Source organism: Callionymus lyra, chromosome 11, assembly GCF_982586985.1.
Source record: "Callionymus lyra chromosome 11, fCalLyr1.hap1.1, whole genome shotgun sequence".
In the NCBI taxonomy this organism is placed as follows: Eukaryota; Metazoa; Chordata; class Actinopteri; order Syngnathiformes; family Callionymidae; genus Callionymus; species Callionymus lyra.
Window position 1 is genome coordinate 18,473,728 of NC_141828.1, and position 25,420 is coordinate 18,499,147.

The 25,420-nt window shown below is 36.4% G+C and overlaps 11 non-coding genes across 11 annotated transcripts; all 11 read right to left on the reverse strand.

Moving 5' to 3' along the window:
* Positions 1 to 7,556: 7,556 nt before the first annotated feature.
* Positions 7,557 to 7,772, reverse strand: LOC148069451 (small nucleolar RNA U3). Its single transcript, XR_015713065.1, has one exon. It is a non-coding gene; the product is annotated as a small nucleolar RNA U3 (small nucleolar RNA).
* A 1,487-nt stretch (positions 7,773 to 9,259) lies between these two features.
* LOC148069452 (small nucleolar RNA U3) lies at positions 9,260 to 9,475 on the reverse strand. Its single transcript, XR_015713038.1, has one exon. It is a non-coding gene; the product is annotated as a small nucleolar RNA U3 (small nucleolar RNA).
* A 1,041-nt stretch (positions 9,476 to 10,516) lies between these two features.
* Positions 10,517 to 10,732, reverse strand: LOC148069453 (small nucleolar RNA U3). The gene has a single exon (XR_015713033.1). It is a non-coding gene; the product is annotated as a small nucleolar RNA U3 (small nucleolar RNA).
* A 1,079-nt stretch (positions 10,733 to 11,811) lies between these two features.
* Positions 11,812 to 12,027, reverse strand: LOC148069454 (small nucleolar RNA U3). Its single transcript, XR_015713132.1, has one exon. It is a non-coding gene; the product is annotated as a small nucleolar RNA U3 (small nucleolar RNA).
* A 755-nt stretch (positions 12,028 to 12,782) lies between these two features.
* Positions 12,783 to 12,998, reverse strand: LOC148069455 (small nucleolar RNA U3). Its single transcript, XR_015713061.1, has one exon. It is a non-coding gene; the product is annotated as a small nucleolar RNA U3 (small nucleolar RNA).
* Positions 12,999 to 14,508: 1,510 nt separating this feature from the next.
* On the reverse strand, positions 14,509 to 14,724 carry LOC148069456 (small nucleolar RNA U3). Its single transcript, XR_015713066.1, has one exon. It is a non-coding gene; the product is annotated as a small nucleolar RNA U3 (small nucleolar RNA).
* A 3,305-nt stretch (positions 14,725 to 18,029) lies between these two features.
* LOC148069457 (small nucleolar RNA U3) lies at positions 18,030 to 18,245 on the reverse strand. Its single transcript, XR_015713067.1, has one exon. It is a non-coding gene; the product is annotated as a small nucleolar RNA U3 (small nucleolar RNA).
* A 904-nt stretch (positions 18,246 to 19,149) lies between these two features.
* Positions 19,150 to 19,365, reverse strand: LOC148069458 (small nucleolar RNA U3). The gene has a single exon (XR_015713044.1). It is a non-coding gene; the product is annotated as a small nucleolar RNA U3 (small nucleolar RNA).
* Positions 19,366 to 20,420: 1,055 nt separating this feature from the next.
* On the reverse strand, positions 20,421 to 20,636 carry LOC148069459 (small nucleolar RNA U3). Its single transcript, XR_015713068.1, has one exon. It is a non-coding gene; the product is annotated as a small nucleolar RNA U3 (small nucleolar RNA).
* A 1,357-nt stretch (positions 20,637 to 21,993) lies between these two features.
* LOC148069460 (small nucleolar RNA U3) lies at positions 21,994 to 22,209 on the reverse strand. Its single transcript, XR_015713069.1, has one exon. It is a non-coding gene; the product is annotated as a small nucleolar RNA U3 (small nucleolar RNA).
* Positions 22,210 to 23,091: 882 nt separating this feature from the next.
* Positions 23,092 to 23,307, reverse strand: LOC148069461 (small nucleolar RNA U3). Its single transcript, XR_015713137.1, has one exon. It is a non-coding gene; the product is annotated as a small nucleolar RNA U3 (small nucleolar RNA).
* Between the last annotated feature and the right edge of the window lie 2,113 nt (positions 23,308 to 25,420).

The following is a 25,420-nucleotide window of genomic DNA, read 5'->3' on the forward strand; positions in this document are numbered from 1 at the left end:
TCGATGAAGATTAGCTCTTAAATGCTACGTTATGCTATGTTAAGTTAACATTTCTAAACAGAAGAACAAGTCAAACGTTTCCTGAACTGTATGACGGTTAAAGTAATGCCTGCCAAGTGAAACCTACTGACAATGTCTTTAAGACCAACTTTTGGAAAGAATAAAACACGTGAAACCGCTCCGCTCATAACATTCGTTTCAGACTCTCCCTGATGACGTCATCAAAAACAGACACGGCACATCTTTGAGCAGTTCTCAACGATCACCAGCAGGTGGTGGTAAAACGCCAATGTCATTTAAGCATTGAGGACAGAACACTCCCCGTCTGAAACCTGGGGGTTTCACTACTTGAAATGACGACTAAAAACATGCAATTTCTTAGTTATCCAGAGAAATCAGCAAAACTATCTGATTGACAGGTCTGATGTACATGTTTGGTCCATTCTTTTTGATAACTTTCACTTGCACTTTTCGTACTCTTCCATCCTTGCTGGGGTACACATCTGTGATAATGCCAATGGGCCAGTCGCTCCTCTTGCATTGATCTCTGAGAAGCACTACACTGTCTTTCCTTAGATTTGGCTGGTCAGATATCCATTTTCTGCGAATCTGCAATGTTGAGAGATACTGCTGACGCCATCTTCGCCAGAATGTGTTGGAACTCTGCGCCATAGCTGTTTGAATAAGTCTCTGTCCCAAAAGTCCCCAAGTGGAGCAGGGCAAGGGCCAGCTTTCTGGGTCAGCAGCGATGCGGGCGTGAGAATGAAGGGATCTGCTGGATCTGTAGAGACTGGTACCAGAGGACGGTTGTTCACAATGGCGGTAACCTCTGCCAGAAAGGTTGTGAGCACCTCATGTGTCAGCTTGGAAGACACCATTTGAAGCAGCATAGAATCTAGAATACGCCGTGTGATGCCAATCATTATTTCCCATACTCCTCCCATGTGAGATGAGTGTGGCGTGTTGAAAGTCCACATACATCCTTGTTCCGAAAGGAAATGTTGGGACAGGCTTTTCATCAACGTTTGAGGGAATTTTCAAGTCTTTGGAGGCTCCGATGAAATTAGTTCCCCTGTTGGAACGTATCTGCTTCACGGGTCCTCAGATGGCCAGAAATCTTCTGAATGCATTTATGAAGCTTGAAGAGTCGAGGGATTCAATGACTTCAATATGAATAGCTCTGATGCATAAACAGGTGAAGATAACCGCCCATCGTTTACTCTCAGCATGTCCTCCTCTTGTGCGTCGTGCTGACACTGACCAGGGCCCAAACACATCCATGCCAACATTTGTAAATGGTGGTTCTTTCTTGGGGAAGGTTTGACATTTTTTGAATTTCGCACTTCCCTCTAAGTTTTCGACAAGTGACACTGAAATATCGACTTGCTTACACATCTCTTTCCTCCAACGATCCAAAATCCTGCTGATCGGATTGCCCCTTCTGTGAAGTGTCGTCCTTGATGATGTGTTTGCTCATGAAAGTGACGAACTAGGAGAAGAGCTACATGGTTACGACTTGGTAAGATTAGTGGTCTCTTTTCATCTGGTACCAAGTCTGCTTCGGAAAGGCGACCTCCTATTCTCAACAACCCATCTGTGTCGATGAATGGATCTAGAGACCAAAGTGAACTGGTCTTGGTAATTTTATTTCTGGATGCTAGGCATTACATTTCCTCGTCATACACTTCCTGTTGCACAGTCTTGATGATGACTGACTTACTTTGCCTGAGAGCCTCGACCATTGGTGGGAAATGACAGTGGTGCCATCCTTTGCACAAACTGCTAGCCTTGTCCTTATTGTCTTTAAAACACTGTGCAATATGAATCAGGGCTCCAACTGCTCTCATGAGGGAACGCCACTGCGAGAAGCAAGTGAAACGCAGAGACCCAAGGTGTTCGAGTACTTTGGTTAAGAATGTTGCCACAAGGGGTCGGATTTCAGGATCTTGACCAGGCTCCATAATTTCAAATGTTTCTAGAGCTGACTGGGTGATGTGCTCCGTCGGATTCTCTGAACGCGGTTACTGACATAGACGTAGAATCTTCTTTTCTCATTGTTAATATAGCCAAGCACAACCTTGCTGTCAGTGTAATAGTTGACTGCATCGAATAGAATGTCAATTTCAGAGATAATTACCTCGGAGAGGTTCACTGCCATGACTGCTGCGCATAGCTCCAACCTTGGGATGGTGTGCTCTGGACGTGGCGCGAGCCTGGCTTTGCTTGAGACCAAACCAACATGGATCTTTCCTTCCTCATTAATGGTTTTCAAATAAGCAACTGCAGCTATTGCTTTCTCCGAAGCATCTGAGAAGACGCAGAGCTCTGTGTGTTTTGCTGCAGATAACGATGCAGATGTGTAGGGTCTGGGGATGCTTAAGTTCTGTAGTCTCATGCAAAGAATCTCTCCAGATATCCCATGGCTTCTCCTTCTCCACAGGCAAGGGGGCATCCCATTCTGATGTGTCTGTGGTCAGCTCTTGAAGAAGGGCTTTCCCTTGAATTGTAACAGGGGACACAAAACCAAGAGGATCATACAGAGAGTTCACTGTTGAAAGAACTCCTCTACGTGTAAATGGTTTCCTCTCATTTTGGACATGATAGGTGAAACTGTCGGAGTTTAAGTCCCAATGTAAGCCTAGGCTTCGTTGCATGGGCAGAGTTTCTGAGGCAAGGTCAAGATCTTTTAAGTCAGTGGCATGGTCTTCACACGGAAAGGCATCCATCACATCCTTACTGTTTGATGCAAGCTTGTGTAGCCGAAGGTTAGAACCAGCCAACATGTCCTGTGTCCTCTTAAGTAAGCTAATGGCAGCCTCTGGTGTTGGAAGAGATTTCAGGTCCATCATCCACATAGAAATCACGGACCACAAATTGCCTTGCATCCTCTCCATATTCATCCTTGCCTTCCTCTGCTGCACGCCTGAGACAGTAGATAGCCACTGCAGGGGAGGGGCTATTACCAAAGACATGGACATTCATGCGGAACTCTACAATTTCTTTGTTGGGGTCATTGTCCTCAAACCATAGGAACCTGAGAAAGTTTCTATCTTTAGGCCGTACAAGGAAGCAGTGGAACATTTGCTGTATGTCCACAGTAAATGCTATTGGCTCTTTCCTGAATCGAAGTAGAACCCCTATCAGTGTGTTGTTAAGGTCTGGACCCGTCAACAATACTTGGTTCAGAGAGAGGCCTTTGTGCTGCGCACTAGAGTCAAAGACGACTCTTATCTGAGAGAGCTTCTTAGGGTGATAGACACCAAAACAGGGCAAGTACCAATGCTCTTCATCAGGTTGTAGTGGAGGACTCTTCTCGGCATGTCCATTCTGAAAGATGTTTTTCATGAATGAGATGAATTGTTCAGGTTTTCTCTTGAAAGACCGTTGCAGTGACATGAGGCGTTGGATTGCCTGTGAGCGGTTATTAGGAAGCTGTGGCCGTTGAGCTCTGAATGGAAGGGGGGCCACCCAGCTGTTACTTTCATTCCTATAAACTTCTTTGTCCATAATATTGATGAACAGCATGTCTTCTACTGAAGGGGCTTCTGTCATCTTCCTTTGTTGTCTGAAAGACATCACTGTCCATGTATCGCATCGTGCTGAAGCGATTTGGTTTATACTCCTCTTTGTCAAATCTCTCCTTCACGATGAGACCATTGGGGCATGGTTCGAAGAGAGAGGGCCTTCCATTACTCAGTATGTTAGTGTAGTAGCAGCTAACCGACGTTGGTTTGTGAGTATCTCCTATGCACACATTTCCGATGATTACCCAGCCTAAATCCAACTTTTGGGCGTAGGGTTCATCATGTGAGCCGTTGATCTGTCTTCGGACCTTGTGAACTCTGATGATGTCTCTCCCTAATAAGAGCATAATAGTGGCTTGTGGATCAAGCAAAGGGATATGTTTTGTGATGTGTTTCAGGTGGGAGTGGTTTAATGCTACATCAGGTGTTGGTATTTCTGAACGGTTATCTGGTACCTCATTGCATTCAATCAGTGTTGGCAAAGAGAGTGCAACACTGCCATCTATGGACTCGACAATGAATCCATGAGCTTGTCTGCCTGCCGTTTTCACTGTTCCTGCATACGTTTTCAGAGAATATGGAGTGGGGCAGTCTGAGATGTTAAATAGATCAAAACACTCTGAGCGTGCAAGAGATCTGTTGCTTTGATCATCCAGTATGGTGTACATTCTGACTGCAGCCTCAGGATGACCAGCTGGGTATACCTTGACAAGGGATATCTTAGAGCAGGAGCGTCCTGAGTCATCCTTTCCGCATGTGGTAGAAACTGCAGGATCCTCTTGATCACAGTCTCTCTCTCCGCCGTTCTCTGGAAGAGGGGTTTGTGGTTGTTGCAACCATGGTGCAGGGCCGTAGTGTAGTAGAGAAACGTGTGTCCCGCTGCCACACTCTGTGCAATTAATTTGTTCTTTACAGTTCTTTGCCAAGTGTACAGCACTGCAGCACCTATAGCAAATACCCTTTTTCTTTAAGAACTCTTTCCTTTCTTCGATTGGTTTCACTCTGAGTTCACGGCATTTCTGTAGAGGGTGGGGCTTATTGTGCAGAGGGCAATGTTTTGCTAGATCCTCTGTAGTAGTGAATATGTGTGATCAGTTGGGTTTGGTGGCGATTCGGCTGAAACTCTTGTTTTAAGCACAGCAACAGATCTTTGGCTATCAATCCTGTTCATATTTCTTTGATAGTAAGGTAAGGTAGGGTTTCATTACTTATGGCTGGGACTGTGAAGCCAGGGTCGTTTCGCATTTTAGCCTGTTGACACACACAGTCTACGAGGAAACCAAATGGTGGATAAGGGACCCTATACTCTTATTTGTATTTGAATCCTAATGTTAACCATTTCTCTTGTAAGTAAAATGGCAGTTTTTGTATCACAGGACTAACACCGCGAGATGTGTCAAGGTAACTTAAGCCGACTAAGTCTGACTGCTTTGAGACCACGTTCAGGGTGATTGACATGAACAGTTCTTATTTGTTTGGCATGCTCAGATGACTCTTTTCCCAACCACTTGACAAGAAGGTCAAGCTCTTCACAATCCGAGAGGTCAAGTCCTTTGGTGACATTTATGAACGATGCTCTCCAGGCTCTATAGTTTTCATGGTGGTCGTTAAAGTGTGTGAGTCCTGTAGATACAAGTTCTCGACGAGCAATGAATCTCACAAGGTCAGAAACACCTCTATTTTCATCTATCTGGGGAGATGATGGCTCATTGTTGTTGTGGGGGACACCTAGTGGTGTGTGATAGAACATATTGCTTGGAACAGCAACACCATAATTGTGTCTTGGCTTTTGCTCTGTGTAAAAAGGGCTTTCATTTCTGTATATGGAGTCTCTATTGGTCATTCTTTGATGTCCTTATTGGTTGAGTTTTCCGTTTGAATGTAATCTTGTTGAAGATGTAAGTTGTCTTTTGCAGTAGCTATTACATGAGAGGCAGTGGGAGGTGATGTGTTTACATACTGGGCTGTTACATATTCACTTGTGCGTGTTCTTGGATCACAAGTTTCAACTCGAACATGGCTGTGAGTATCACTGTCACCATCTTGAAATATTGCTGCTTCTCACACCTCTGCTTTTGCTGTTGCAACGGCAGCCTTTTTCTCAATACGCAGCCTGTCCAAAGACGCTTCTAAGCGGGTTTTCTTTAACTGTGATGTTGCTTCTAATTCTGCCTTTTGTAGTTTCAAGTCACTTTCTTTTAATGCAAATGATGCTTCAGCTTTGGCTGCTTCAGCTTCTGCCCGAGCTTGTGCAGCAGCTACTCTGCTGGCTGATGAACATTTAGAATGCCGAGATGAGCAGGAAGTATTTCATCGAGTCCTTAGTGAACCATGTGATGATTTTTCAGACATTATTTCGTACAGTGAAATACTTCCTTTCTTAATGAACTGTTTGGTTTCGTCGTTCAGTCCTTTTACTGTACTGTCCCCGGTCTCTAACGCCTTGCTAGAGTCGACAGTCAGATTAAACTCTGCACCAAGGACGACATGACAAGAGGGTTGAAGATGTACTCTCTTTACTGAGGTCAATTGATTTGGGTAAAACTGAAACATACGATGCAATGCCTTCATGAGTCCTTATTAACAGCAGAAATGAACACACTGTATCGACGAAGATTAGCTCTTAAATGCTACGTTATGCTATGTTAAGTTAACATTTCTAAACAGAAGAACAAGTCAAACGTTTCCTGAACTGTATGACGGTTAAAGTAATGCCTGCCTAGTGAAACCTACCGACAATGCCTGTAAGACCAACTTTTGGAAAGAATAAAACACGTGAAACCGCTCCGCTCATAACATTCGTTTCAGACTCTCCCTGATGACATCATCAAAAGCAGACACGGCGCAGTTCTCAACGATCACCAGCAGGTGGTGGTAAAACGCCAATGTTATTTAAGCATTGAGGACAGAACAGTATCATGATACAGTGACTTCATTTCAAAGACCACAAGATGACACCCTCAGTTTAAAATTGACGCCAGGTTAAATTGAATTATTAGAATAGATCCTAACATTACAAAGAAGAGAGTGACCTTTCAACATGAGGGCAGTGTGTCATGAGACAGCTACACAACTATTTCATGAAGCCTCATTAACCTATTACTAGTTTTATTTATACTTATTGCTGTTAAAAATCAATGAACATTGAAACAGTTACAATTTTTAGTGCGATACATGTCACTAAATGTCGTTCATAATAATTTGTAGCCATATTATTTTGATGAGAATTTTCTTGAATATAATTTGTTTGATTGTATGTATATCAATAAAGTTTTACCTTACCTTACCTTACCTCATAGTGTATTAAAAAACTTGCCTTGATACTTTATGCTATTACATTAAATTACAAATCCATTCTCATTTAAATCTTATATTAACAAGATAACAGAACCACTCTGATCGTATTCCTCCTCTCAATACTCCACAAGGAAGTAAAGAAGGATCATCAATGACAGTGAACATATGAAGTAAATCATTATTCTCTGGTTATTCATGAAGCCTCATTAACCCATCACTAGTTTTATTTACATTTATTGCTCTTGAAAAACAATGAATGACGAAACAGTTACTATTTTTAAAGCAATAAATGTTACTAAATGTGATTTAATAATACTTTGTAACCATATTATTTTGATGAGAATATTCTTGAATGTAATTATATTGATTGTATCTTTAGAATATAAGAAAACATACAGTACCTTGTTACTTTTTGCTAGTACATCTAAATAAAAAATCTATTGTTTTGATGATAATTTTCTAGTTTAGAATTGTTTAAGTTGTATTTTCAGTTTTCAACGAAAATAAGCTTTGAATACATTTTGTTATTATGTGGACAAAACTGAAACTGATGATTGCACCTGATAATAAGGTTCCAATACTATCAATGCTTTTTGATAGTACGTACAAATTACAAAGTTACTCTCTCTTTCATGGTCACATTTTAGAAACAATCTGTTAAAGTTAAATGTTGTGTTGAGTTTAACTCTTGTTGTAAATGCACATTTTCAAATGTTATATTAACAAGACAAAATAACCACTCTGATCATATTCCTCCTCTCAATACTCCACAAGGAAGTAAAGAAGGATCATCAATGACAGTGAACATATGAAGTAAATCATTATTCTCTGTCTGCTTCATGCTCAGGAAGGAATATCATGACTCTTCATTGTGGTTAGTGACACCAAACACTCTAGAAACACATTTCTCAAGTTAACAACTATAGAAATGATCCCTGAAAGTATAGTCTTAACTTAACTCTGCATGACAATCACACCCCATCCTCACAACAAACTATTTTATTCATGGTTTATTAGAATTATTATTATTTTATAACTCTGTAAAAAATAAATCATTTTAATGCAAACATACTCCATGGGCTCAAGTCACAATCCAAGTACCTTTTACTTTACTAACATTTGTTTTTAAGCCTAAATGTCTTCAGACACTCTAATAAGTGATGAAGAGAATTATAAAGAAGATTAAGGTGTTTTAATTGTTTAGTGTATAGCATGGATCTGATACACAGTAAATGTAGCTTGCAGTGTGTAACATCACAGTGATAGAGTGAACAATACAAACCTCCACATACTCACGCCACAGCTGTTTGTTCCTCTTCGAATTCTGCTCAAAAGTCACTTGATACAGTTGGTTCATTTGAACTTGATGTCTTTTCAGGATGCGAGCCAGTGTTGAGAGGGAGACCTGATGGACATTATTGAAAATGCCTTCGTTCCTAATGACGTTGACTTTAATTTCTGTGAGAGTTATTGCATTATTGTCTAGAACCATGTTCTCCCTCCTTGTCGCTCTCGCCCCTGAATCCTACGTGCAAAGATATACACAGGAACCAGTATCAACAGTGCTGATATGGTACATACTAAGCAGTTGATTACTTTGTAGAAACATTTGTTTTTACCTGTTCTCTTGTCAAAATTCCCTGATCACAAATGCCACTGTAAACCTGCTAAGATTTGTCTGAACTCTCAGCATCAGTCCATGGTTCACCACATGATCAACTAATGTTGCCTGGATTTCATAGAATACATTTGGTCCTCTCCTTCTTACGGCATGTATTCCTGGTTCTAGTCTTCCTCGTCCTCTGGCATGACCTATGCCTTAACCTCCTTCTCCTTCTCTTTGTATTCCTCCTCTCATTCTTACTCTTCCTCGCCTTACTCGTTCCATTATGGTAGAAGACAGGTGAACTCACCTGCTGCCTTTTTCTAGTGCTTCAACCTGATTGGTGCGTCTACATTGAAGCAGCCATGTGTTGGTGCACCTGAGTGTTGTGTTTAACCAGTTACATCATGAGTTTGGTCAATTGAAAGTCAGTTCTTTGGAATTTACAAGGAAGTGAAATCACGATATACATCTGTGTTTAATGTATACAAGTGTGTTCAGTGTTTTGCAATTGACTGTGTGTAGACATTTTTAAAAGGAGTTTTGCTCTATGAGTGTAAGGTTTTTATAATTGTGTATGACTTGATTTTAGTGTTTATGCAATCCAAAAAAACTCTTATCACATTTATTGATGTTTAAAAATAATTAACGGCAAAACAGTTACTCTTTCAGATCCATAAATGTCACTAAATGTGATTTAATAATTTGTAAACATTTGATGAGAATATTTGATTGCATGTACAGTACATTAGAAAATGTACCTTGATACATTGCTAGTACATCTAAATTACAAATCCATTCTGTCATTTAAATGTTACATTAACAAGATAAAAGAACCACTCTGATCATAGTCCTCCTCTCAATACTCCACAAGGAAGTAAAGAAGGATCATCAATGACAGTGAACATATGAAGTAAATCATTATTCTCTGTCTGCTTCATGCTCAGGAAGGAATATCATGACTCTTCATTGTGGTTAGTGACACCAAACACTCTAGAAACACATTTCTCAAGTTAACAACTATAGAAATGATCCCTGAAAGTATTGTCTTAACTTAACTCTGCATGACAATCACACTCCATCCTCACAACAAACTATTAAAGTGACGGTTGATTAAACATTTTATTTCTGTGATTCATTAAATTGCTCAGACATGAGGAAAAGCGAACAAATGCTTTATGAATTTCACAGCAAATACACAATTATTTTCAAATCAAGATTAAACATAAAATAAACAAAAAAACGCAAAGATACTCAAGACAAAAACTCATATGAATCCATTGAACAAAATTTACAAATGTTGTTAAAAACATAAGTTAGGTGTAGACATTTTTTTTTAATCTATTGGTTTATTAGAATTTCTACGATATTTATTAAGTAACTGTAGCAAAAAAAGGGTTGTTTCAATGTGAAAACTCAACACAATTCACATTTCACATGATTTTCACTGGATGACTTAAAAAAACTAAAACTAAACGTAGTCACAGAATCTATAGGTTTTTAAAACAATGTTCCAGATAATCTTAGAAATATTCTTGTAGGTATTAATTAATGATGGTTGATGAGGCCTCATGATACACCTGTGTGGTGAAAACACCTAATCATGATACAGTAATTTCATTTTAAGGCCACTGGATGTCACGCTAAATTTAAAATTATGCCAGGATTCATTAAATTATTGGATTATACCCTAACATTGTAAAGAAGAGAGTGCCATCTAGTGGCCCTCAAAATACACAACTGTACCATGATACGGTGTCTTCATTACACAGCTGCATCATAAAGCCTTATGAAGCCATAACTAGTTTAATTTACATGTATTGCGGTTCAAAAATAATAAATGACGAAACAGTTACTGTTCATAGATCCATAAATGTCTCTAAATGTAATTCAATAATACTTTGTCAACATATTATTTTGATGAGAATAATCTAGATTTGAATTATCCAAATAGGTTCAGTATACAAGGAAAATTAGCTGTCAAGAGGTTTTGTTTCATAGATAGTGTTTTTAAACATTCTACCAAAGTGATGGAGTATTCCAACCAATTTGGCCACAGCTCATTTAAATGTTACATTAAGAAGATAAAAGAACCACTCTGATCATATTCCTCCTCTCAATACTACACAAGGAAGTAAAGAAGGATCATCAATGACAGTGAACATATGAAGTAAATCATTATTCTCTGTCTGCTTCATGCTCAGGAAGGAATATCATGACTCTTCATTGTGGTTAGTGACACCAAACACTCTAGAAACACATTTCTCAAGTTAACAACTATAGAAATGATCCCTGAAAGTATAGTCTTAACTTAACTCTGCATGACAATCACACTCCATCCTCACAACAAACTATTTTATTCATGGTTTAATATAATAATTATATTTATTATTTAACTGTAGAAAAAAAGGTTGTTTCAACATGAACATATAACAAGATCACAATTCAAACTCCACATGCTTTTCACTGCATGACTTAAAAAAACTAAAATAGACTTAGTCACAAAATCTGTAGGTTTTTAGAACAATGTTCCAGATAATCCCAGAAATATTCTTGTATCATGATACAGTAACTTCATTTTAAGGCCACTAGATGTCACTCTAAATTTAAAATGATGCCAGGATTCATTGAATTATTGGATTGTAGCCAAACATTGTAAAGAAGAGAGTGCCATCTAGTGGCCTTTCAAAATACACAGCTGTATCATGATACAGTGACTTCATTTCAAAGACAACTAGATGGCACTCTCAGTTTAAAACTGATGCCAGGTTTAATTTAAATATTAGAATAGATCCTAACAATACAAAGAAGAGAGTGACATCTAGTGGCCTTTCAACATTAGGGCAGTGTATCATGAGACAGCTACACAACTGTTCCATGAAGCCTCATTAATCCATCACTATTATTATTTACATTTATTGCTGTTGAAAAATAATGAATGACAAAACAGTTAATATTTTTATAGTGATAAATGTCACTAAATGTGATTTAATAATACTTTGTAACCATATTATTTTGATGATAATATTCTTGAATGTAATTATATTGATTGTATGTATAGTATGTAAGAAAACGTACCTTGTAACTTTTTGCTAGTACATCTCAATAACAAATCCATTATTTTGATGATCATTTTCTAGTTTAGAATTGTTCAAGTTGTATTTTCAGTTTACAAGGAAAATTAGCTTTGAACAAAACTGAAACTGATGATTTCCCCTGATAATAAGGTTCCAATACTATCAATACTTTTTGATAGTACATACAAATTACAAAGTGATTCTCTCTTTCATGGTCACATTTTAGAAACTATCAAAGTTAAATGTTGTGTTAAATATAACTAAAGTTGTACCTGCACACTTTTAAATGTTATATTAACAAGATAAAAGAACCACTCTGATCATATTCCTCCTCTCAATACTCCACAAGGAAGTAAAGAAGGATCATCAATGACAGTGAACATATGAAGTGAATCATTATTCTCTGTCTGCTTCATGCTCAGGAAGGAATATCATGACTCTTCATTGTGGTTAGTGACACCAAACACTCTAGAAACACATTTCTCAAGTTAACAACTATAGAAATGATCCCTGAAAGTATAGTCTTAACTTAACTCTGCATGACAATCACACTCCATCCTCACAACAAGCTATTTTATTCATGGTTTAATATAGTTATATTTATTATTATAAGCCAACATTGTAAAGAAGAGAGTGCCATCTAGTGGCCTTTTAAAATACACAGCTGTATCCTGATACAGTGTCTTCTTTTTAAAGACCACTAGATGACACTCTCAGTTTAAAATTGACGCCAGGTTTAATTTAAATATAAGCTTAGGTTAGGTTAGGTTAAGTAGAACTTTATTAATCCCTCGGGAGGTCTCTTTCGGGAAATTGTTTATTCCAATTAGAAACAGCAATACAGACGATTATTCAGGCTTTTCCTTGAATTTCTCGAACTCCTGTGTTCACTAATGACAGTGTTCAGAGGAAGAATATAATATATTAGAATATTAGATTAGATCCTAACATTACAAAGAAGACAGTGCCACCTTGTGGCCTATCAACATAAGCGCAGTGTATCATGAGACAGCTACACTGTTTCACGAAGCCTCATCAACCCATCACTAGTTTTATTTACATTTATTGCTGTTAAAAAACAATAAACATTGAAACAGTTTCAATCTTTAGTGCCATAAATGTCACTAAATGTGATTCATAATAGTTTGTAACCATATTATTTTGATGAGAATGTTCTTGAATATTTATAGTATATAAGAAAACTTAGCTTGATATATTTTGCTATAACATCTAAACTACAAACCCATACTCATTTAAAAGTTAAAATAACAAGATAATAGAACCACTCTGATCATATTCCTCCTCTCAATACTCCACAAGGAAGTAAAGAAGGATCATCAATGACAGTGAACATATGAAGTTAATCATTATTCTCTGTCTGCTTCATGCTCAGGAAGGAATATCATGACTCTTCATTGTGGTTAGTGACACCAAACACTATAGAAACACATTTCTCAAGTTAACAACAAACAAAATGATCCCTGAAAGTATAGACTTAACTTAACTCTGCATGACAATCACACTCCATCCTCACAACAAACTATTTTATTCATGGTTTATTACAATTATTTTATAACTGTCAAAAAAAAATAACTTTAATGCAAACATACTCCATGGGCTCAAGTCACGCTCCACATACTTTTTAGGTTACTAACATTTGTTTTTAAGCCTAAATGTCTTCAGACACTCTAATAAGTGATGAAGATGTATATAAAGAAGATTAAGGTGTTTTAATTGTTTAGTGTATAGCATGGATCTAATACACAGTAAATGTAGCTTGCAGTGTGTAACATCACAGTGATAGAGTGAACAATACAAACCTCCACATACTCACGCCACAGCTGTTTGTTCCTCTTCGAATTCTGCTCAAAAGGCACTTGATACAGTTGTTTCATCTGAACTTGATGTCTTTTCAGGATGCGAGCCAGTGTTGAGAGGGAGACCTGATGGACATTATTGAAAATGCCTTCATCTTCAATGATGTTGACTTGAATTTCTGTGAGAGTTATTGCATTATTGTCTAGAACCATGTTCTCACTCCTTGTCGCTCTCGCCCCTGAATCCTACGTGGAAAGATATACACAGGAACCAGTATCAACCGAGCTGATATGGTACATACTAAGCAGTTGATTACCTTTGTAGAAACATTTGTTTTTACCTGTTTTCTTGTCAAAATGCCCTGATCACAGATGCCACTGTAAACCTGCTAAGATTTGTCTGAACTCTCAGCATCAGTCTATGGTTCATCACATGACCAACTAATGTTGCCTGGATTTAATTGGATAAATTTGGTCCTCTCCTTCTTACGGCATGTATTCCTGGTTCTAGTCTTCCTCGTCTTCTTCCTGTTCTTCTCCCTCCACCTCTGGCATGACCTGTGCCTTCACCTCCTTCTCCTTCTCTTTGAATTCCTTCTATCATTCTTACTCTTCCTCACCTTACTCGTTCCATTATGGTAGAAGACAGGTGAACTCACCTGCTGCCTTTTTCTAGTTCTTGAACATGTGTCTCCAAATAAGCAACCATGTGTTGGTGCACCTGAGTGTTGTGTTTCACCAGCTACACAAGGAAGTGAAATCATAATATGCATCTGTGACTAATGTATACAAGTGTGTTTAGTGTTTTGCAATTTACTGTGTGTAGTCATTTGAAAAAGGAGTTTTGCTCTATGAGTGTAAGGTTTTTATAATTGTCTTATACTATTCATTTTAGTATTCATGCAATCCAAAAAAACTGTTATCACATTTATTGTTGTTTAAAAATAATGAATGGCAATATAGTTACTGTTTTAGATCCAAACATGTGACAACATTATGTTCAAAAAATCTTTGTAACATATTTAATGAGAATATTTGATTGCATGTATAGTACATAAGATAACTTTTCTTGATAATCTGCTGGTTTGTTCATATTAAAAATGTATTCTGTTTAATAGACACATGTGAAAAATTATGTTCAAATGTTTTGAGAATAACTCATTTAAATGTTACATTAAGAAGATAAAAGAACCACTCTGATCATATTCCTCCTCTCAATACTCCACAAGGAAGTAAAGAAGGATCATCAATGACAGTGAACATATGAAGTAAATCATTATTCTCTGTCTGCTTCATGCTCAGGAAGGAATATCATGACTCTTCATTGTGGTTAGTGACACCAAACACTCTAGAAACACATTTCTCAAGTTAACAACTATAGAAATGATCCCTGAAAGTATAGTCTTAACTTAACTCTGCATGACAATCACACTCCATCCTCACAACAAACTATTTTATTCATGGTTTAATATAATTACTATTATATTTTGTATTTAACTGTAGAAAAAAAGGTTGTTTCAATGGGAAGATACAACAATAACACAATTCACACTCCACATGCTTTTCACTGCATGACTTTAAAAAAAAAGAAAAAAAGAAAAACTAAACGTAGTCACAAACTCTAGGTTTTTGAAACAATGTTTCAGATAATCTTAGAAATGTTCTTTTAGTTATTAATTAGTGATGGTTGATAAGGCCTCATGATACACATGTGAAGTGAAAACACTGTATCATGATACAGTACGTTTATTTTAAGGCCACTAGATAACTCACTTATGCTAGGTTTAATTGAAATATTGGATTACATTTTAACATTACAAAGAACAGAGTGCCATCTAGTGGACTATCAACATGAAGACACTGTATCGTCTTTACTACACTGCAGTATCATGAAGTCTCATCAACCCATCACTAGTATTATTTCCATTTATTGCTGTTTACAAAGAATGAACGACAAAACAGTTACTGTTTTCAGTGCCATGAATGTCACTAAATGTGATTCAATAATACTTTTTAACCATGTTTTGATGAGATTTGTATTGATTGGAATTATTCAGATTTTATGTGCAGTATATAAGAACAATTAACTTGGTTCTTTTTGCAATTATATCTAAATTACATTACTATTCACTGTTTCATGGTCACACAGTGATGGAACATTCTGCAAAAGTTGTAAAGGCTTTACATGTTTTTTATAACTGCTCTCATTTAAATGTTACATTAACAAGATGTGACCGGTTCGGTAATCGCTCGAGAAGTTCCTAAGATGGTGAAATTATAAAAAAAAGAAAGAAACAGACGGAAGCCAAGCACCTTTAAAAACTGCTTTAAAAAAAAAAAATCAATAAGTATTTCAGCAAACAAGTTAGTCAAGCACTTGTATTTATTATCAGAATCATTTGTGCACAAAATATGCAATGCTCCCAATTGTCCACATGATGGCATGGTCGTGCAAATGAAGCCTCACGAGGCTTTGCTCCAAAGATGAACTACTCGGCTGGGAGGCTTCAGCGCTTCACCTCACCATTACTAGTTTTTAGTGCCACAAATGTGTCTAAATATGATGCAATAATACTTTTTAACCATATTTTGATGAGAATATTCTAGAACATAATTATTTTGATGTGTATGTATTGTATATAAGAAGACTAAACTTGAGGTGCATAGACTTCACCTCAGGGATCTGATGACTTCTGCTAGATCTGATTACATCAGAAAACTGGTAGCAGCAAATAGGAAAAACCCCAAAGTTTTGTTTGACACGATTAATTCTCTCGTGTCTCCTGCTCCTCAAATCACGCCTGTCTTCTGTGAAGCCGACAGCAATGCATTGTTGAGATTTTTGATTGACAAAATTAAATTGATCAAAGAGAAAATCTCTCCCCCTTTGTTTGGAGCCCCTACTGTCTCTGAGCCCCTCTCCTCCTCTTGGTCCTCTTTCACTGCTGTATCTTTGGGTGATATTTCGGCACTAGTGAACAAGATGAAACCCTCCTCTTGCTCAGATGACGTCCTTCCTTGTAGGCTTTTTATCAAAGTATTTGATGTAATTGGCCCCTGGGTTACCAATATGGTGAACCTCTCCCTTTCCACAGGGGTTTTTCCCAATGCATTTAAACATGCCATTGTGGAGCCTCTGCTCAAAAAACCAGGCTTAGACCCAACTGACCTCAGTAATTTCAGGCCTATTTCTAAGCTCCCTTTCTTGTCCAAGATCTTGGAGAAGGTGGTGTCTGAGCAGCTGTCTTTGTTCCTGGATCAGAGCGACATCCATGAGAAGTTTCAGTCTGGCTTCCGTAAACATCACTCTACGGAGACAGCTTTATTGAAAATGTCCAGTGACATCATGATGTCGGCTGACTCTGGTAAATTCACTGTTCTGGTTCTCTTGGATCTGTCCTCAGCCTTTGACACAGTTGATCACCAGATCCTGCTGAGAAGACTGAGGGTTGAAGTGGGACTGTCTGGGTCTGTGTTAGAATGGTTCTCATCTTACCTTTCTGGGCGCAGTTTTAGTGTATCTGCCAATCAAATGAGGTCTGAATCGGCAGATCTGTTGTGTGGAGTCCCTCAAGGTTCTGTTCTGGGTCCTTTATTGTTTTTGCTGTACTTGATTCCCCTCGGTATAATCATTCAGAGATTTCCAGATGTTTCTTATCACATTTTTGCTGATGACATCCAGCTCTACTGCTCTTTTGATCCAACTGAGCCCCAGAGGCTGAACAGCTTAGTCAATTGTTTGCTAGAAATCAAACAATGGCTGAGTGAAAACACTTTAAAGCTAAATGTGGACAAAACTGAAACACTGGTGATTGCTCCTGATGATAAGATTCCAGGGTTGAGTCAGTACTTGGGTGACTTAGGTCTATCAAACTGAGCCTGAGAAACCTGGGTGTTGTATTTGATAAAGACATGTCTCTTGTTCGACACTGCAGAAAACTGACCAGAAACTGTTTCCTTCAACTGAGAAAAATCTCTAAACTTAGGAAAATGTTGTCGGAACATGATCTGGATCTTATAATCCATGTGTTTGTTTCTTCTCGTCTGGACTATTGTAACAGTTTGTTTTCATGTCTTAACAAGAAGGAGCTGTCTCGCCTGCAGTTGATTCAGAACTCTGCAGCGAGAATTCTGACCCGCTCAAGTAGAAGAACTCACATTTCTCCGATCCTTAAAACCCTTCACTGGCTTCCAGTTTCTTTCAGGATCAACTTTAAAATTCTGGTTCTTACTTTCAGAGCTATTCATGGTCAGGCTCCTCCTTACATCACTGATCTGATCCAGCCTTACACCCCAGCTCGGGCTCTGAGGTCTGTGGATCAGAATCTACTTATGGTTCCACGCACACGGCTCAGGACCAGAGGAGAGAAATCTTTTCAGGCTGTTGCTCCCTAAGCTTTGGAACCATCTTCCTCTCTCTTTGCGCTTGATGGATCTACTGACTCCTTCAAGAAACATCTTAAGACGTTTCTATTTGTTCAGGCTTTTCCTTGAATTTCTCGAACTCCTGTGTTGTTCTCAGTATTATCTTGATCTTTAAAGTTTGTACTTTTTTGAGTATTGTTTTGATTGTCTAAGCGCTTTGTGACCCTGGTCTCGAAAAGCACTATATAAATAAATATTACTTATTTACTAAACTTGATACTTTTTGGTAACACATCTAAATTACAAATTCATTCTCATTTAAATGTTACATTAACAAGATAACAGAACCACTCTGATCATATTCCTCCTCTCAATACTCCACAAGGAAGTAAAGAAGGATCATCAATGACAGTGAACATATGAAGTAAATCATTATTCTCTGTCTGCTTCATGCTCAGGAAGGAATATCATGACTCTTCATTGTGGTTAGTGACACCAAACACTCTAGAAACACATTTCTCAAGTTAACAACTATAGAAATGATCCCTGAAAGTATAGTCTTAACTTAACTCTGCATGACAATCACACTCCATCCTCACAACACATTATTTTATTCATGGTTTATTAGGATAAGTATTAATGCTATCAGTATTATTATCATTATCATCTTATAACTCTAACAAAAAAGTAATTTTAATGCAAACATACAAAATGGGTTCAACTCATGTTCCACATACTTTTAACTACATGTCTATTTTTTTTTTATCCCAAATGTCTTCAGATAATTATAAATAATAATAAATAGAAGATGCAGATGAAGATGTAGATGAAGACGAATATGTTAAAATATTATTATTAGATTTATACTACTGTAGGTTTTAAAACAATGCTCCAAATAGTCATCGAAAAATATTTGTAGGTATTAATTAGTTTTGGGTTGATGAGGTCTCATGATACAACTGTGTGGTGAAACCACTGTATCATGATAAAGTAACTTCATTTTAAGGCCACTAGATGTCACTCCAAATAAAAATTACGACAGGATTCATTGAATTATTGTATTAGAGGAAAGGATAGTAAAGGAGAGACTGACATCTATAGGTAATTAAAATATACAGTTGCATCATGAGGCTTCATCAAACCATCACTAGTATTATTATATTTATTGTTGTTTAAAAACAATGATCAACAAAACAGTTACAGTTTTAAGAGCAATAAATGTCACAATATGTAATCTAATAATCCTCTGTGAACATTATTTTGATGAGAATATTCTATATTATAATTATTAGAAGTATACAAGTAAAATAAGATGACAATCTACAGTATGTTGCTAGTATATCTGAATTTCAGATTCAGTTTGTGGTTCACAGTGAAACATTTTTTAAACATTTTACTAAAGTCAGAGAGTTCCACCCATTTAGGTAACTGCTCTCATTTAAATGTTACATCAACAAGATAAAAGAACCACTCTGATCATATTCCTCCTCTCAATACTCCACAAGGAAGTAAAGAAGGATCATCAATGACAGTGAACATATGAAGTAAATCATTATTCTCTGTCTGCTTCATGCTCAGGAAGGAATATCATGACTCTTCATTGTGGTTAGTGACACCAAACACTCTAGAAACACATTTTTCAAGCTAACAACTATAGAAATGATCCCTGAAAGTATAGTCTTAACTTAACTCTGCATGACAATCACACTCCATCTTCACAACAAACTATTAAAGTGACGGTTGATTAAACATTTTATTTTTGTGATTCATTAAATTGCTCAGACATGAGGAAAAGCAAACAAATGCTTTATGTATTTCACAGCAAATACACAATTATAATACAAATCAAAATTAAACATAAAATAAACAAAAAAACGCAAAGATACTCAAGACAAAAACTCATATGAATCCATTGTAAAAGACAAAATTTACAAATGTTGTTAAAAACATAAGTTAGGTGTAAACATTTTTTTTAATCTATTGGTTTATTAGAATTTCTACGATATTTATTAATTAACTGTAGCAAAAAAAGGGTTGTTTCAATGTGAACATTCAACACAAACACAATTCACATTTCACATGATTTTCACTGGATGACTTAAAAAAACTAAAACTAAACGTAGTCACAGAATCTATAGGTTTTTAAAACAATGTTCCAGATAATCTTAGAAATATTCTTGTAGGTATTAATTAATGATGGTTGATGAGGCTTCATGATACACCTGTGTGGTGAAAACACCTAATCATGATACAGTAATTTCATTTTAAGGCCACTAGATGTAACTCTAAATTTAAAATTATGCCAGGATTCTTTAAATTATTGGATTATACTCTAACATTGTAAAGAAGAGAGTGCCATCTAGTGGCCTTTCAAAATACACAACTGTACAATGATACAGTGTCTTCATTACACAGCTGCATCATAAAGCCTTATGAAGCCATAACTAGTTTAATTTACATGTATTGCGGTTCAAAAATAATAAATGACGAAACAGTTACTCTTCATAGATCCATAAATGTCTCTAAATGTAATTCAATAATACTTTGTCAACATATTATTTTGATGAGAATAATCTAGATTTGAATTATCCAAATAGGTTCAGTATACAAGGAAAATTAGCTGTCAATAGGTTTTGTTTCATAGATAGTGTTTTTAAACATTCTACCAAAGTCATGGAGTATTCCAACCAAGTTGGCTACAGCTCTCATCTAAATGTTACATTAACAAGATAAAAGAACCACTCTGATCATATTCCTCCTCTCAATACTCCACAAGGAAGTAAAGAAGGATCATCAATGACAGTGAACATATGAAGTAAATCATTATTCTCTGTCTGCTTCATGCTCAGGAAGGAATATCATGACTCTTCATTGTGGTTAGTGACACCAAACACTCTAGAAACACATTTCTCAAGTTAACAACTATAGAAATGATCCCTGAAAGTATAGTCTTAACTTATCTCTGCATGACAATCACACTCCATCCTCACAACAAACTACTAAAGTCACGGTTGATTAAACATTTTATTTTTGTGATTCATTAAATTGCACAGACATGAGGAAAAATGCTTGATGTATTTCACAGCAAATAAACACAATCGTTTTCACAACAAGATTATACATAACATGAATCAAAAAACGCAAAGCTGCTCAAGACAAAAACTCATGAATCCATTGGAAATAACACAATTCAAAAACTTTTTTAAAAGCATAAGTTAGGTGTAAAAAATATATTTTCTTTTATTTCATGGTTTATTAAAATTATTATTAATGTTTTAGATAAAAACCCATATGAATCCATTATAAATAACACAATTCAAAAACTTTATAAAAAATGTTAGTTAGGTGTAAAAAAAAATATACATATTTCATGGCTTATCAGACCTTTTATTATTGTTATTATTTAACTTTAGGAAAAAAGGATTGTTTCAATGTGAACATAAAACAAGAACACAATTCACATGATATTCACTACATGACTCTTAAAAAAACAAAAACTAAATGTAGTCACAAACTCTAATAAGTGATAGAACATGTATTTTAATTGTATTATTTAATTTAGGTTTTAAAACAATGTTCCAGATAATCTTAGAAAAAATATTTTAGCTATTAATTAGTGATGGTTGATGAAACCTCATGATACACCTGTGTAGTGAAAACACTGTATCATGATACATTAACTTCATTTAATTTTATTACTAGATATCACTCTAAATTTAAGTTATGCCAGGATTCATCCAATTATTGGATTTAACCCTAACATTGTAAAGAAGAGAGTGCCATCTAGTGGCCTTTCAAAATACACAGCTGTATCATGATACAGTGTCTTCAATTTAAAGACCACTAGATGGCCCTCAGTTTAAAATTGACACCTGGTTTAATTAAAATATTAGAATAGTTCCTAAAATTACAAGGAAGAGAGTGACATCTTGTGGCCTTTCAACATGAGGGCAGTGTATCATGAGACAGCTGTTTCATGAAGCCTCTTTAACCCATCACTAGTTTTAATCTCATCTATTGCTGTTGAAAAACAATGAATTACAAGACAATTAATGTCTTTAGATCCATAAATGTCACAATTTAATTTAATGACCCATTGTGAACAAATTATTTGGATGAGAATATTCTAGATTAGAATTATACAAGGATAATAAGATGTCAATCTACAGTATGTTGCTATTATATCTTAATTCAAAAATCAGTTTGTGGTTCAGAGTGACACATTTTTAAACATTTTACTAAAGTCAGAGAGATTTCCAAACAATTCAGTAACTGCTCTCATTTAAATGTTATATTAACAAGATAAAAGAACCACTCTGATCATATTCCTCCTCTCAATACTCCACAAGGAAGTAAAGAAGGATCATCAATGACAGTGAACATATGAAGTAAATCATTATTCTCTGTCTGCTTCATGCTCAGGAAGGAATATCATGACTCTTCATTGTGGTTAGTGACACCAAACACTCTAGAAACACATTTCTCAAGTTAACAACTATAGAAATGATCCCTGAAAGTATAGTCTTAACTTATCTCTGCATGACAATCACACTCCATCCTCACAACAAACTATTAAAGTGACGGTTGATTATATACTTTTTTCCAGCATTCCTTTATCTCACAAACAGAAGACTAGAAAACTAACACCATTTATGTTTCACAGTTAATACAGAACATGCATATTACATGTATATAAAAAGTAAACTACTGCTCCATAATGATTTTCACAGCAAGATTGAATGTTTGGAAATTAAGATGCAATACTTCCTTGTGGAGTATTGAGAGGAGGAATATTATCAGAGCGGTTATTTTATATTGTTTATGTAACATTTAAATTTGTGTTATTACCTAATCGGGTGAAACTCTCTCAGACTTTGGTGGAATGTTTAAAAAATGTGACTAATAAAGAAAGAGAGAATTTGTCATTTAGATAAACAATCAAAAGGTATTGACAGCTAATTTTTATTGAATACTGAAAATGATTATTTAATTACATTTAGTGACATTTACCGCTCTATGAACGGTAAATGTCTTGTCATTCTTTGTTTTTAAACCATATCATGATCGTGTCTTCATGTTAAAGGCCACTAGATGTCACTGTCTTTATAATATTAGCTCTATTTCAATACTTCAATGGAACTTGACACCATTTTTCGAACTTAAGTGTGACATCTAGTGGCCTCAATTTTATGTATGTTTTGTATTCATTGTAAAAAAAAAAAGTGACAAATGTAAAAATCTGTAGGTTCTTATTTATGCAGGTGAAGGTTATTGTTGTAAAGTGAAGCAACAGGAGTGAATTTAAAGTTACTTGATGTAAATGTTTTTTTTTCTTTTGACCATATTTATGAGATTGATACTTCAAAATCAAGTCTATCATTTAAATGTTACATTAACAAGATAAAAGAACCACTCTGATCATATTCCTCCTCTCAATACTCCACAAGGAAGTAAAGAAGGATCATCAATGACAGTGAACATATGAAGTAAATCATTATTCTCTGTCTGCTTCATGCTCAGGAAGGAATATCATGACTCTTCATTGCGGTTAGTGACACCAAACACTCTAGAAACACATTTCTCAAGTTAACAACTATAGAAATGATCCCTGAAAGTATAGTCTTAACTTAACTCTGCATGACAATCACACTCCATCCTCACAACAAACTACTAAAGTGACGGTTGATTAAACATTTAATTCTGGGATTCATTAAATTGCTCAGACATGAGGAAAAGCAAACAAATGCTTGGTGTGAATATGAACATACAATAAAAAACGAATTCACACTTCACATGCTTTTCACTGATTGAAAAAAAGAATGTAGTCAGTAATGTTTCAGATCATCTTAGAAATATTCTTGTAGGTAATAATTAGTGATGGTGGATGAGGCCTCATGATATACCTGTGTAGTGAAAACACTGTATCATGATATGATGTCTTAATTTTAAAGGCCACTAGATGACACAGTTTGAAAATGATGCCAGGTTTCATTGGATTAGAATCAAAGACAGTAAAGAGAGACATCTATAATGTATATTCATCAACATGTCAGCATAGAGCAACAACGTAAATATTCCAGATCTGTTGTCCTAAGGCAGGTTAGATATCACAGAGTACAAGACATTATACATTACAGGTAACCATAGACACAGACCATAGACAAGTTACCTGCAGGTTAAGATTTTGAAAACTTTGGAATCCAAGAGAAAAGGAGAAAAAAAACATAAGGTGAGTAATCTAAGTCAGTGCATGTCTGGTTTGTTTTTAACCATTCTTTCAGTGCAATTTTAAATACTGAATAAGTGTCAAAGTTTCTGATATGGTAGCCTGTTCCATGACTGTGTGCCTCCAACATTTGGCCAAATGTAGTCCTTCGTCTTTGTACATTGCAGTTCCCTCTGGTCAGTGCTCTGGTGTTAACTTGACTGCTATTATTATTTTTACTTATTAAACTCATCAAGGGTGGGGGAGCAAGTTTATTTAAAACTCTAAAAATTAGTCAAGCACCAATGAATATCTGATTATATGATCATAGAGAAGATCGATGCTTCTGCCTGGGTTTCCCACATCGTGGTCACTGCTAAGAAAAATGGTGGAATACGGGTGTGTGCTGATCTACGGGAACCAAACAAGGCGGTGGTAATCGACAGCTACCCAATGCCTCACATCGATGACCTGCTGGCCAACCTGCGACGAGCCAAGGTATTTTCCACAATTGATCTGGAAGATGCGTATCAGCTGCCTCTCCACGAGCACAGCAGGGACATTACTGCCTTCATTACACACAAGTGTTTCTTCAGAGTTTGCAGGGTTCCCTACGGCTTGGCGTCAGCGCCCTCTGCTTTTCAAAAAGTGATGGCGACAATTCTACAGAGTGTACCTGGTGTACAAATCTACCTAGATGATCTGATCCTTTATGGGCCTGCTGATCACGTCCGTAGCCTCAGAACTGTCCTGCTCAAACTAAAAGAGACTGGGTTAGTCCTGAATGAAGACAAGAGTCATTTCAAACAGACTACGCTGCGGTTCCTTGGTCATGTCATCACTGAGGGGGGGATCCTGAGTGATCATGGACACATGCTTAAGGCCACTAGATGTTACTCTAAATTTAAAATTATACCAGGATACATTGAATTATTAGATTATACCCAAACATAGTAAAGGAGAGAGTGACATCTAGTGGCCTATCAAAATACACAGCTGTATCATGATACAATGTCTTCATTTTAAAGGCCACTAGATGACACTCAGTTTAAAATGATGTAGGGTTTAATTGAAATATTGGATTAGATCCTAACATTACAAAGAAGAGAGTGACATCTAGTGGCCTTTCAACATGAAGTCACTGTATCATTATGCAACATCTTCACTACACAGCTGTATCATGAAGCCTTATCAACTCATCACTAGTATTATTTACATTTAATAGTGTTTAAAAACAGTGAACATTTAAATAGTTACTGTTTTTATTAGTGATGTGTCCGACTGTGTCGAGGCTTCGAAGCGTGTGTCGAGTAGACCAGGAAGATTTTCATGAAGCGTGTTTTGAGGCGTGTGTTGGTTACGTAGATGGTGACGTAGTGATTATGTTCGAGGCCTCGCGAACCGGCCTGTCGCGTGACCTGTTGGGAAATCGCTCTGGAACTTCCAAAGATGGTGAAATTATTTAAAAAAAAGAAACAAACTGAAGCCAAGCACTGTTGAAAACTGCTTTTTAAATTATTTTTTATTATCAG